This window comes from Bombina bombina, chromosome 6 (assembly GCF_027579735.1).
Source record: "Bombina bombina isolate aBomBom1 chromosome 6, aBomBom1.pri, whole genome shotgun sequence".
NCBI lineage: Eukaryota > Metazoa > Chordata > Amphibia > Anura > Bombinatoridae > Bombina > Bombina bombina.
The window spans coordinates 113,416,106-113,426,278 of record NC_069504.1 but is presented as its reverse complement, the minus strand read 5'-3'; positions in this window follow the sequence as shown (position 1 = coordinate 113,426,278).

The window sequence follows — 10,173 nt, the reverse complement described above, 5'->3', positions numbered from 1 at the left end:
TTAAGACCTTTTTCTCCGCCGGGAAGACGATGGATCGATGAACTTCAGCAATGGTGAGTACCTATTTTGGGGTAAGCGTTTTTTTTTTGTTTTTTTTTAGATTAGGGCTTTTTTATGGGCTGAAAAAGAGCTGAATGCCCTTTTAAGGGCAATTTCCATACAAATGCCTTTTTAGGGGCAATGAGTAGATTAGTTGTTTGTTTTTTTTTATAATTTTTTTTATTTTGGGGGGTAGGGGTTGTAGTTGTAATGTTAGGGGGTACTTTGTATTTTTTGTTGGCAAAAGAACTATTAAAAAACTTAGGACAATGCCCTACAAAAGGCCCTTTTAAGGGCTATTGGTAATTTTTTAGATTAGGTTTTTTTATTTTGGGGTGTTTTTTTTAAAGGGGTATTAGATTAGGAATAACTTTTTTATTTTGGATAATTTTGTTTGTTATTTTCTGTAATGTTAGGTTTTTTATTTTTTGTAATCTTATCTTCTTTTTGTAATGTTAGTTTTTTTATGTAATGTTAGTTTTTTTTTTTTTTGGGTAATGTAAAGTATCCACAACCTCTATGTTGCACCGGAAAATACATCTTAAAATAATGTTGAGTTTAATTCATCAGTTTTTTAAAAGCACAATTTTTATCACATTTATTTACCTTTCAAGCCGCAACACTATATCGCCGTGGCTCCACCCGCCTCCAAATTTTTTTTGTCTTTTGTGATGACGAATATCGCTATACCTAATTTTATTGGTCCCCCAGTGGCGTCTGAAAATCTTCAATTTACGCCCCAACCCATTGCGCATGCGTCTCTCATTGAATTTACTCCCTGTATAGAAGCGCGTTCATGAGACACGCATGCGCATTTACCTTAACAGCGAAACCCAGCTAATTGCGTAGCGTAGAGCATATTTTTGCGCATGCGCAAGAAATTTTATTTCTCAAGAGCGAGCATGGATGATGACATATAGAGCGGGTGGGACCGCTTTTTTGTGTAGCATTAAAAAAACAGGAAATGAGCGGGGGCGGAGGAACCTAAAAGACGGTAAGAATGATAAAAGATTAAAATTTTGAAAATAAGAACGAATTTAAAAAAAGTAAGTTAGCGACTACATATAATGTTAGTATGTGAATACATGGCATTAATACAGTATATAAAAAATTACTTTCACTTTAAATGTAATGTTAGGTTTCTTTTTTTATGTAATGTTAGTTTTTTTTATTTTGGGTAATGTCAAGTTTTTTTTAGTAAATTTTTTGTTGTTGTAATTTTTAATTCATTTTTAAGGTAGTTAGTATTTTTTATTTTATGTAAGTGTTTTTTTATTGGAGTTAAGTTAGGGGGTGTTAGGTTAGAGGGCTTAGCTATTAGGTTAATACTTTTCATTGTGGGGGTTGGCAGTTTAGGGGTTAATAGTTTTATTAGATACTTTGCATTGTGGGGGTTGGTGGTTTAGGGATTAATAGTTTTATTAGATACTTTGCATTGTGGGGGTTAGCGGTTTAGGGGATAATAGGTCAATTAGGTACTTTGCGTTTTGGGGTGTTGGAGGATTAGGGATTAATACATTTATTAGGTAGTTTGCGATGAGGGAGGATGGCGGATTAGGAGTTAATACGTTTATTAGGTAGTTTGTGATGTGGGGGCATGGCGGATTAGGGGTTAATATTTTTCTTTAGACATTGCAATGTGGGGGGATAGCGGATTAGGGGGTAATAACTTTAAATATTGATTGTGATGTATGGGAATGGCGGTTTAGGGGGTTGGAATGGCGTTTTGACATTTCAGTTTAATTTTTTTGGGTCCGGTTTAGATTTTTACGTGCAATTTCAACTTATTTTTTATTTTTTGTTATGCTCCGCTATATGATAAACGTACATTTCTGAACTTTGCCAGTTTATCCCACTTATGGCAGTATATCATCTGGCGCTGCGGTTTATGTGATTAACTCGATGTGTGCGGTGAACTTACGGTCGACATGGGTTTCAGCAGTTACGCTGAAACTGACTACACATATGAAATCTCACCCAGAGCATGCAATTTTTAACAACTTTTCAATTTATTTCCGTTAACAAAATGTGTCTTTTTATACAGGTATTTACACATTTTGAGTCGCCAGCTCCTACTGAGCATGTGAAAGAATTCACAGAATATACGTATATGCATTTGTGATTGGCTTATGGCTGTCACATAATACAGGGGGAATGGAAATAGACAAAACTTTGAAATTTGTCAGAAATAAAATCTACTACTCATTAGAAGTTCAGACTAAGTGATATTGCATTGTATATTTATAATGCATTTGTTGATAATGAAAATCTACTGTATGTACTGGTCCTTTAAGGATTGCAATAGGCTTACAAATGAAGACATCTTTTTGTCAGGAAATGTGATTTATTTTATCTAAGCAAGAGACATTTGCCTTTAACAAATGGTTAGTGAGAGTTACTGTGACAACCAAGAGTCACAGTCACATGTCATTTTTACAATGGATTACTAAAATTCTAATTTCCATGGCAATGTCATCTGATAGTTAATAGAATCATATTACATAAAGCTATATACCAGAGAATGCGACACAGTTGCGAACATTATACTAGACAAAGTTGTAAACGTTAGAAATCAGTGAACTATTAGGGCTCTGTTCTCAAAAGGTATCTTACTGTTCAATAATCTGTAATGGTAATCTGTAATGGTAATGTAATGTTCGAAAACGATAGCAAGTAAAGTAATGAAAATGAGCACGTTCACAAAAAGTCTGTATGACTCATTACCAAACATGTATGAAGAAAAAACACAGTTTTCATACATTTATTTTTTCATTAAATTCAACTGATATATATATATATATATATATAAACTTCTTTGCAATGGGAAGTTGTAAAAGTGAATTTTCCATGAGTGTCTCATGTTTTTTTTTTGTGGGAGAAATGAGAAATCCTTGCAAGTATTATTGTGTTTCATTTCAAGAAAAAACTCTTTTTTCACACACATTTGTTGTTCCACTAGTGATGTCGCGAACCTAAAATTTTGCGTTTGCGAACGGCGGACGCAAACTTCCACAACTGTTCGCGAACGGGCGAACCGCCATAGACTTCAATAGGCAGGCGAATTTTAAAACCCACAGGGACTCTTTCTGGTCACAATAGTGATGGAAAAGTTGTTTCAAGGGTACTAACATCTGGACTGTGGCATGCCGGAGGGGGATCCATGGCAAAACTCCCATGGAAAATTACATAGTTGATGCAGAGTCTGGTTTTAATCCATAAAGGGCATAAATCACCTAACATTGCTAAATTGTTTGGAACAACATGCTTTAAAACATCAGGTATGATGTTGTATCGATCAGGTAGTGTAAGGGTTACGCCCGCTTCACAGTGACAGACCAAACTCCCCGTTTAAAGGGACAGTCTACACCAGAATTTTTATTGTTTTAAAAGATAGATAATCCCTTTATTATTATTAGTGTGAAGGAAACTGACTGCTATTATTTAACACAGTCAAAAAAGTGTTTTTTTTTTTTAAATCTACACTACTGTTACAGCAGATATGAGTTGCACTGGGGTGACACTGTGCCCTGGCAGGCAGGCACTTAAACGCACACGTGTGAAGGAAACTGACTGCTATTATTTAACACAGTCAAAAAAGTGTTGTTTTTTTTAAATCTACACTACTGTTACACCACATATGAGTTGCACTGGGGTGACACTGTGCCCTGTCAGGCAGGCACTTAAACGCACACGTGTGAAGGAAACTGACTGCTATTATTTAACACAGTCAAAAAAGTGTTGTTTTTTTTAAATCTAGACTACTGTTACACCACATATGAGTTGTACTGGGGTGACACTGTGCCCTGGCAGGCAGGCACTTAAACGCACACGTGTGAAGGAAACTGACTGCTATTATTTAACACAGTCAAAAAAGTGTTTGTTTTTTTTAAATCTACACTACTGTTACACCAGATATAAGTGGTGGCACTGGGCAAGTGGACACAGTATACGCTGTGAGCCTGACACACACGCTGGCAGGCAGACAGGCAACTGCAATTAGATTACACAGGAAAAAAAAAAAAAAAGCAGCTCTAAAAAGGGCTTTTTGGGGTGCTGTCCTTACAGCAGAGATCAGATGAGTCCTTCAGGACTGTAGTGGACACTGAATACACTAGCCTAGCTATAGATTTCCCTACTAAATCAGCAGCAGCTACACTGTCCCTCCTCTCACTAACAATGCAGCTTCCGAATGAATCTAAAATGGATGCTGTCCAGGAGGTAGGAGGGTCTGGGAGGGAGGGTCTGCTGCTGATTGGCTGGAATGTGCCTGCTGACTGTGAGTTACAGGGTCAAAGTATTACTCAATGATGACGAATAGGGGGCGGATCGAACATCGCATATGTTCGCCCGCCGCGGCGAACGCGAACATGCTATGTTCGCCAGGAACTATTTGCTGGCGAACAATTCGCAACATCACTATGTTCCACTCTTTCAATTGTGAGATCCTTTATTTTCTTTTAAAATAAATGACTAGATAATACTTTTTTTAAGGTGTTTTCTATATGTTGAACCCTAAAACTCTTCCTGATTGCAAATGCACTCAAGAAATCATATCCACATTTTCAGTGTGGGACAGCCCATTTTCTTTGAGAAACAAATTAGATCTTACACAACAGATGTGGTAAAATGTGGTAAGATGCTGTACAAATGAACCTTAAAAATGAAATGCTATAATTCATTAGATCATGTAATTTTAACACTAGTTAACCTGAAATGCTATGTGTTTAATTTCTGCAGGTTAAAACCATAGTTAAGTACCATGTTGGAGCGACAGAAAGAACTGGTAGCCCAGAGTAGAAAATGCTGTTAAGTCAATCAGCACCAATATTTGCACAACTGTATTGTATGACATGGGTGGTTGTGGGAAGTATAGGGGTTAATAGGTTAGGGGTCTTATTGCATGGGGGGGTTGTGGCAGTGTATGGGGTTAATAGCTTAGGGGGGTTAGGTCTCTATGCTATGGTAGATTATGGGTTAATATTGTAGGTTGCGCTGGGGGTGAAGAACCTTGCATTTAAGCTTCAGTGTGGGGCGTGACCGCATGAAGAGGATCTATGGAAGAAGAAAAGAAGATAAGGAAAAAAAGAAGGATCGGATGGAAGATGTAAGCAGAAGGAAGAAGATGAAAGAAGATGACTGCCAACTTGGTGGGTACATATCTTGGGGTTTACCTTTAGGATTTTTTGGGGGTGGCCTTTTTTATTTTTAAGGTTATGCTTTTTTTCCTTTTAGCTTTTTTCCCTAAAAGAGCTGTTCTCTACCAAATGCCCTTTTCAAGGCAATCTTTTTTTAGTATAGGGAATTTTTTAGTTTAGTCTTTTTTTCCCTAAAAGAGCTGTTTATCATGAGGGCAATGTCCTACCAAATGCCCTTTTCAGGGTAATCATTTTTTTTTTTTAGGATAAGGATTTTTAATAGTTTAGGGTTTTTGTTATTAGTCTTTTTTGGCTGTGTTACCTTTATTGTAGAATGGGGTTGTGGTATGTGTCATGAGATGCAGGACATATGCAGGACACAGCAATGATGGTACAACTCTATTTTATTACAGAGCATAGCAATTCACATCTAGTCAGGTTGATTGTACTAAACTAACTGCGACACAGACACCGGACCAAGCCCCACCCCCAAAATAGTGACATCACATCCTGCTCTCATCACATCTTCCCCTTTTTCAAAGGCGAAGCATACATTTGCATATAACAAATAACAAGGTATACGAACAGAGTATACAACAACATTTTTTCCGAACATTATATAAACAAATAGGTTAGAAAACATAAACAAATAAATTACATCCTGACTTGGACATCGGGGTAGACTACCCTAGTCCACAGTGACCATGGGATTATTCTGCCCATACTTCCGGTCACTGTTCTAGCTAAAGTCAGTCCCTATATCGGGCCGGAAGTTTCACCACTCTTCCGCTTGATGTAACTTTGCATGAACTGTCCTCTGATACAGAAGATGGTGAATTAGAGTCTGCTGGAGACAAAGATATATCCCCGCTGTGATCTTGCTGAGGGGAAGGCACCTCTCTTAGAACAGGGGATCCCACCGGCAGTGGTACTGAGGCATCCAGTTCCAGACTCTCAGGTACAGGCTGAAGATGTCTTCGGTTACGGCGTGTAACCGTCCCTCCCTCCGTAAGGACTGTGTAAGACCTTGGTTCTGGAGAGCGGCCCACTACCGTAGCAGGCGTCTTCCATTTCTTCTCATCATCCAGTTTAATTCTGACACTTTGGCACGCTTTCAGTTCCTGTAAAGGCCTGACAGAATGTCTCCTGTCGTAGAAGAAACAATAACCCTTTTTGGCCTCTTCATCCCTCCTAAGGACTTCGTCCCGAGGAACAGGGCCAGGCGGCTTGAAGACACCCACTGAGGGTAAAGTGGTGCGAATCTGGCGTCCTAGCATCAGCTGTGCCGGGCTAAACCCGGTGGCTTGAATGGGCGTCACCCTGTATGACAAGAGGGCTAGGTACGGCTCAGATTGCTTTAGAATGAATTTTGTTGTTTGAACTGCCCTTTCAGCCGGATAATGTGGACTTGACGTGGAATGTACAAAATCATACTCCCTGCTGAAAGCACTGAACTCTGTAGAAGCAAACTGCATACCATTATCACTCACTAGCTCCATTGGAATGCCCCAGCGGGCGAACAAGCTCTTCAGGCGAATGATAACGGCCTAACTTGTGATATCATTCAGGGGTGCAATTTCCAAATACCTGGAATAGTAGTCGATCACAACAAGAAACTTTTTCCCGTGCAGTTCACACAAATCAGCAGCTATTTTCTGCCACGGCCCCGCAGGCAGCGGAGTAGAAATCAAGGGCTCCCTTCTCTGAGTAGGCCGCCGTTCCTGGCAAAAGGCACATTTAGACACGTGATTTGCAATGTCGGAGCTGATCCCAGGCCACCACACAGCTGTAGCTGCTCTTTCTCTGCACTTTGTAATGCCTAAGTGGCCATCGTGAATCCTGTTTAACATCTCCTTCCTCATGCTGACAGGAATTACAATGCGGTCTTGGAACAGCACCAACCCCTCCAGCTCTGTGAGCTGTGACCTCTCTGGCTGGTAAGCATTTAAAGACATCCAGGCTGCCCGGCTCTCGGGCCAGCCTTCTTTTATGTACCTTATAACTTCTTGCAGATCTGTGTCCAAATATGTCTCTTTCTTTATCTCTTCCAATTATCTTTGAAGAAATTGACTTAGAGGCCAGAACTGAATCAACATACACTTTCACATCCGATTCTGTGGAGGATTCTTCAGCAGCAGCCAGCGGGAGCCTGGATAGTGTATCCGCCACAACCAGTTGTTTCCCCGGCACATGCACTGCCTGAACATTGAACCTGAGCAGTCTCATTAAAAGTCTCTGGCATCTCAAGGGTGTTTTGTCAATGTCATAAGAGTTGATTAGAGGCACTAGCGGATTGTGGTCAGTTTCCAGACTAAATTTCTCCAAACCCACTAGATAGCGCTGGAAGCGCTCACGGGCCCAAACTGCAGCCAGGCACTCTTTCTCAATTTGAGCGTATTTTGACTCTGCAGCCATCAGTGTGCGGGAACAGTAGGCGATGGGCTGTAGTTTATTTCCGTTCAGCTGCAGGAGTGCAGCCCCCAACCCATAACTGCTTGCATCGGCACTAACCACAGTCTTTTTTGAAGGGTCATAGAACCCCAGCACTGGGGCAGACCCCAGCAGGGACTTGGCATGCAGCAAAGCTTTTTCTTGTGAAGGTCCCCAGACCCAGGCAACATCTTTCTTAAGCAACTCTGTGATAGGGTGTAAAACTGTTGATAAATCTGGAAGAAACTTGCCCACGTAATTTACAAGGCCCAATATCTGTCTCAGCTCATGTACATCAGAAGGGCTTTTCATCTGTTCAATAGCACAAATTTTCTCGGGGTCTGGCTTGATGCCATCCCCGTTGATGATATGCCCAAAGTAGCATAATTCAGTTTTCCTAAAATGACATTTTTCTTTATTCAGCTTCAGCCCAGACTCTTTTATAGCCTGTAGCACACAACTTAAACGCTGATCATGCTCCTCCACTGTAGACCCATACACTAGAATGTCGTCCATGACGACCGCTGTGCCCACGTGGTCACTCAGGAGAGAACTCATTTCCCTTTGAAAGATTTCAGGAGCGAAGGATATCCCAAAGGGGAGTCTGCAGAAGCAGAACCGACCTACCGGTGTGATAAAGGTAGTCAGTTTGCGGCACTTTGGATCCAGGGGGATCTGCCAAAAGCCGCTAGAAGCGTCTAATGTGGAAAAGAACTTCGCCCCAGCCAACTTTGGAGCTATATCTTCTAATATCGGCAGCACAAATCTCTCTCTCTTCACTGCTTCATTCAACCTTTTCAGGTCCACACAGATGCGCACCTTTCCATTTTTCTTTGCAACTGGAACAATGGGGGCACACCAATCAGTCGCTTCAACAACCTCTTCAATAACCCCCATAGACTTCATGCGCATAAGCTCTTTCTCCACTTGAGTCATGAGCGGGAACGGAATTCTACGAGGGGTAGAAATACTGTATGGGACTGCGTCACTTTTAAGTGCTATACGGACAGGTTTGCAGTTCAGTAGGCCCAACTCGCCAAACATATCTTCGGAAATCTCATTCACTCTGGCCACGAGGCCCAAGTCACAGGCTGCTTTTCTGCTCAATAAACTGTTAACACACTGACCTCGGATCACATGCACCCACATGGTGAACTTCCTTTGCTTGTACTCACAGCTGGCAAGAAATTTCCCCACACAATCAATGCGGCCACCAGGACTATGGACATTTGTAGTAACCTTCGCCAGCTGGGGCTGTTGAGGCAGTTTCATAAATTCAGCAAAAGACATTACAGTGATATCTGCTCCTGTGTCAATCTTAAAATCAACTTTGGCTCCCATTACAGTAAAAGTAACTTTCCAATCTTCCTCCTGGTCACTGTCCACCTGCATCTCCTTAATGTATTCAGTTTTACACACCACTTCAAAATGGCCTATTCTGTTGCATTTTCTGCATCTTTTATCTCTGGCCGGGCATATAGCACTCTGATCATGAGCCCGGTAGCACCGTGTGCATCGGGCATGTTGCGCCCATCCACTTCTAGGCCTTTCCAGTACTTTAGATCTACCGCTCACACTGTGCCTTTCACTAGCAGTTTTCCTAGACTGTTGCACTTCATCCACAATACTCTCAGACCTCAGATCAGCACTTTGCTTTTTCACCAGTTCACTCTGGCGGGCCATCCTAATAGCCCCATCTAATGTTAAATCAGGCTCTAACTGCAGCTTCAGTGAGACTTCAGCATCTGCAATTCCAATAACTATTCTTCTCTGATTTGCTCTTCTTTAGCAACACCAAACTCACAGAATTCAGCTAATTCATACAGGCTGCGCACAAATGACTCCAGAGATTCTCCCACACGCTGATTACGTTTGTGAAAACAAGCTCTCTCATGAATCACATTTCTTTTGAGCACAAAGTGGGCACTGAGTTTATCCATAACTATATCAAAGTTAACTTCTTCCCCTTCTTGGAAAGTAAAAGCATTGAACACTGGCTCCACATCTTTCCCCATAGAGTATAAAAGAGAATTAACTTGTACTTCACCACTCTCCTTGTTCAGTTTGGATGCAATCCTGAAGCGCTGAAACCGCTGACGCCATGTGGGCCAAGCTGCAGGCTGAGAGAAGTCAAAAGGCTCAGGTGGGGTAAACTTTGACATTGCAATCGATCAGGAACAGAAGTGCAGTCCAGAACTTCTGACACCATGTCATGAGATGCAGGACATATGCAGGACACAGCAATGATGGTACAACTCTATTTTATTACAGAGCATAGCAATTCACATCTAGTCAGGTTGATTGTACTAAACTAACTGCGACAAAGACACCGGACCTAAGCCCCGCCCCCAAACTAGTGACATCACATCCTGCTCTCATCACAGTATGTATTTGAAATAGAGCTGTGCACTAAAAAAAAGCCTTTCTTCAGGCTATTCTTATAGTTACTTTTAGTGTAAGTTTAGGGTTTTTATTTTGGGGTATTTTTTTTGAAGGGGGCCATAGTTTTAGTATAGGCATAACTTAGGGAGTTTTAACTTAGAGGTGGGTGGGTGGTTAGTGTAGGGGT